The sequence below is a fragment of the Scyliorhinus canicula genome, chromosome 12, assembly GCF_902713615.1.
Source record: "Scyliorhinus canicula chromosome 12, sScyCan1.1, whole genome shotgun sequence".
In the NCBI taxonomy this organism is placed as follows: Eukaryota; Metazoa; Chordata; class Chondrichthyes; order Carcharhiniformes; family Scyliorhinidae; genus Scyliorhinus; species Scyliorhinus canicula.
In genome coordinates, this window is record NC_052157.1 from 72,144,652 (window position 1) to 72,149,611 (window position 4,960).

The window sequence follows — 4,960 nt, forward strand, 5'->3', positions numbered from 1 at the left end:
GATCTATGTCCGTGGACCCCAAGATCCCACTGTTCCTCCACACTTCCAAGAATCCTGCCTTTAACCCTGTATTCAGCATTCAAATTCAACCTCCCAAAATGAATCACTTCACATTTATCAAGGTTTAACTCCATCTGCCACTTCTCAGCCCAGCTCTGCATCCTGTCAATGTCCTGTTGTAACCTGCAACAACCCTCAACACTATCTACAACTCCTACCAACATTCGTGTCATTCGGCTAACTACTAACCCACCCTTCCACTTCCTCATCAAAGTCATTATAAAAACCACAAAGAGCAGAGGTCCCAGAACAGATCCTTGCGGGACACTACTGGTCACCGACCTCCAGGCGGAATACTTTCCATCCACTACCACTCGCTGTCTTCTTTCGGCCAGCCAATTCTGTATCCAGGCGGCCAAATTTCCCTGTATCCCATGCCCCCTAACTTTCTGAATGAGCATACCATGGGGAACCTTATCAAATGCCTCATTGTATGAATCCTCCGCAGTACAGCTACAATATATATTAACCAGTGATGCTATTCAACCACTGCTTTTACATCCCCCCTCTATCTCTCCGAAAGCATCTATATACTCCGATGTTCAGCTGCCAATCATGCCTTCCTTTAAACCATGTTTCTGTGATAGCCACAACATCATAGTTTCGTTTCATGTTCTAATCGGTGCTCTAAGTTCATCTGACTTACCTGCTATACTTCTGGTTTTGAAATAAATACACTTCAGACCATTGTATGTGAGCAGACAGGGTGATATTGTTGTTCTCTTATTTTTATTCCCTATTTCCCCTTCAGTTATTACACCTTGTAAGGTGTAACACTCTGGTTCACAACATCACTGCCACACTCATTTAAATCCCCCTGAGTGACTCTAGCAAACCTCCCAGCCAGGATATTGGTGCCCCTCCAGAGTAGATGCAACCCGTCCTTCTTGTACAGGTCCCACATGCCCCGGAAGAGAGCCCAATGGTCCTGAAATCTGAAACTCTCCCTCCTACACCACCAGTTTGGACACGTATTTAGCTGCACTATCTTTTGATTTCTAGTCTCACTAGCACGTGGCACAGGGGGTAATTTGGAGGTTCCAATTATAGAGGTCCTGCTTTTTAGCTTACTGCCTAACTCTGTGAACACCTTCTGCAGGAACTCATCACTCTTCCTGCCTATATCATTAGTACCAATGTGTACTATGACCACTGGCTGTTCACCCTCCCCCTTCAGAATGCTTTCTGCCTGTTCGGAGACATCCTGGACCCTGGCACCATGGAGGCAACATGCCATCCTGGAGTCTCTTTCACGTCCACAGAAGTGCTTATCTGTACCCTTAATCTGGAGTCCCCTATAACTATTGCTCTAGTGCTCTTTACTCCTCCCTACTCAACAACAGAGCTAGCCTTCATGCCACTGCTCTGGCTGCTGCTGCTGTTACCCTGTGATAGGCCATCTCCCAACAGTATCCAAAATGGTACACCTCTTAGAGAGGGGATGACCACAGGGGATTACTACACTGACTGCCTGCCCCAGCTAGCGGCCACCCATCTATCTGCCTGGAGCGTGGGTGTCACCACATCACTATAACTTCTGTCTATGACATTTTCTGCCACCTGCATGTTCCTAAGTGCATCCAACTGCTGCTCCAACCTATCCATGCGGTCTATGAGGAGATGCAATTGGGTGCACTTCTTGCAGATGTGGTCGGCCCAGACGCTGGAAGCATCGCAGATTTCCCACATCTCACAAGTGCAGCACTTAACCCCACTGACTGACATTTCCATCACCAATTAAATTATTGAAGAAAATGTATTGAACTCTTGTCTTCATTTATCGCTGCAGATACCTCTCCAGTATCTCTCTGGATCACTCCCTGCAGATTAACAGTTACAAAGCAAGAAGAATGAACCAAATCAAAAAGTGATGGTCTGCTTGTGGTCCCTGGCCGGCAGGTTTGCGTACCACTGGTGTAAATGGCTACTTAGTCGCTGCCTATTTTGGCCATGATTCTGGGGTAAATATCTCCAGAATTCCATGGGAATGTTGGTGAGGGTGAAGCAGATGAATTATTTTACAGTGCAGGTACGCAGGAATGTTGATGTGTTTTAACACGTTAGACATTGACTCGATTCCTTCACATCCAGTGAACACGGCAAACATATTTTCATGAATACGCGATTGCTTAGGAGCGACAACTTTGCTTGGTTATTATATTTTCTCCTGATCAAAAATTGAAAGTGGACAGTTCAGTACCACAAGCAGCAGCTCCGGAACTGGACAGAGGGTCTATCACATCAAAGCACACAGTGCAACTCCTTTTACACTGCTAACCTTTACATGTTCAATGCTGTCGGTAAGAAGTTTTGTTCAATTATCTATCGGAATTTGTGTGTTACTGAGATTGATGGGGAATATTCTAGCTGCGCTGAAGACACTAAAGTGCTCACTATGGAGCTAGCTGTACCACTCAGAACCGGAATGACAGCAGCTTCCCTCCCCTGTATCTCCCGACTAATCCCATGCTCCCAGTCTAATGTTGCCCTCCTGCTCACTGTCTAAAACTCCAAGGATTCAATCACATCTGTGCAGTGGCCGTTTGGTATCAGTCTAATACCGTGTGACTGATATTTGTCCTTCCGCCCAGTCTAATCATACTGTTAATCTCACTCTCCAGACTGTTTAATATCCCACTCTGTCTAATCCTACTGCCCTGCTCACTCTCCAGACTGTTTAATATCCTGTCAGTCTAATCCACTGTATTGCTCACTCTGCAGACTGTTAATATCCCTGTCAGTCTAATCCCTACTGTATGCTCACTCTGCAGAGCTTTAATATCCCTGTCATTCTAATCCTACTGTATTGCTCACTATCTGCAGACTGTTTAATATCCCAGTCAGTCTATCCTACTGTAATGCTCACACTCTGCAGACTGTTTAATATCCCACTCTGTCTAATCCTACTGCCCTGCTCACTCTCAGACTGTTTAATATCACTGTGAGTCTAATCCTACTGTATTGCTCACTCGCAGACTGTTTAATATCCCACTCTGTCTAATCCTACTGCACTGCTCGCTCACAGTCTGTTTAATATCCCACTCAGTCGAATCCTACTGCCCTGCTCACTCTCCAGACTGTTTAACATCCCACTCAGTCTAATCCTATGCCCTGCTCCACTCTCTAGACTGTTTAATATCCCTGTCCGTCTAATCCTACTGTATGCTCACTCTGCAGACTGTTTAAGATCCCACTCTGTTTTGGGGCCTCACGGTAGCACGGTGGGTAGCATCAATGCTTCACAGCTCCAGGGTCCAGGTTCGATTCCCGGCTGGGTCAACTGTCTATTGGAGTCTGCACATCCTCCCTGTGTGTGCGTGGGTTTCCTCCGGGTGCTCCGGTTTCCTCCCACAGTCCAAAGATGTGCGGGTTAGGTGGATTGGCCATGCTAAATTGCCCGTAGTGTAAGGTTAATGGGGGGATTGTTGGGTTACGGGTATACGGGTTACGTGGGTTTAAAGTATGGTAATCATTGCTCGGCACAACATCGAGGGCCGAAGGGCCTGTTCTGTGCTGTACTGTTCTATGTTCTATGCTCACTCAGCAGACTGTTTAATATCCCACTCAGTCTAATCCCTCTGCCCTGCTCACTCTCCAGACTGTTTAATATCCCTGTGAGTCTAATCCTACTGTATTGCTCACTCTGCAGACTGTTTAATATCCCACTCTGTCTAATCCTACTGCACTGCTCACTCACCAGTCTGTTTAATATCCCAGTCAGTCTAATCCTACTGCCCTGCTCACTCTCCAGACTGTTTAATATCCCACCCTGTCTAATCCCACGATCCAGCTCACTCTGCAGACTGTTTAATTCTCACCTAGTGTAATCCTACTGCGCTGCTCACTTTCCAGACTGTTTAATAGCCCACCTAGTCTGATCCTACTGCCCTCTCATTCTCCAAACTGTTTGAATCCAACGGTAGGCTATTGCAGAAAATAAGGAAGTATGGAATTGAAGGTGATTTAGCGGTTTGGAACAGTAATTGGCTAGCTGAAAGAAGACAGAGGGTGGTGGTTGATGGCAAATGTTCATCCTGGAGTTCAGTTACTAGTGGTGTACCGCAAGGATCTGTTTTGGGGCCACTGCTGTTTGTCATTTTTATAAATGACCTGGAAGAGGGTGTAGAAGGATGGGTTAGTAAATTTGCAGATGACACGAAGGTCGGTGGAGTTGTGGATAGTGCTGAAGGATGTTATAGGATACACGGGGACATAGATAAGCTGCAGAGCTGGGCTGAGAGGTGGCAGATGGAGTTTAATGCGGAAAAGTGTGAGGTGGTTTACTTTGGAAGGAGTAACAGGAATGCAGAGTACTGGGCTAATGGCAAGATTCTTGGTAGTGTAGATGAACAGAGAGATCTCGGCATCCAGGTACATAAATCCCTGAAAGTTGCCACCCAGGTTAATAGGGCTGTTAAGAAGGCATATGGTGTGCTAGCCTTTATAAGCAGGGGGATTGAGTTTCGGAGCCACAAGGTCATGCTGCAGCTGTACATAACTCTGATGCGGCCGCACCTGGAGTACTGCGTGCAGTTCTGGTCACCACATTATTGGAAGGATGTGGAAGCTTTGGAAAGGGTTCAGAGGAGATTTACTAGGATGTTGCCTGGTATGGAGGGAAGGTCTTACGAGGAAAGGCTCAGGGAATTGAGGTTGTTTTCGTTAGAGAGGAGAAGGCTGAGAGGTGACTTAATAGAGACATATAAGATAGTCAGAGGGTTAGATAGGGTGGACAGTGAGAGTCTTTTTCCTCGGATGGTGATGACCAACATGAGGGGACATAGCTTTAAATTGAGGGGTGATAGATATAGGACAGATGTCAGAGGCAGTTTCTTTACTCAGAGAGTAGTAGGGGTGTGGAACGCCCTGCCTGCAACAGTAGTAGACTCGCCAACTTTAA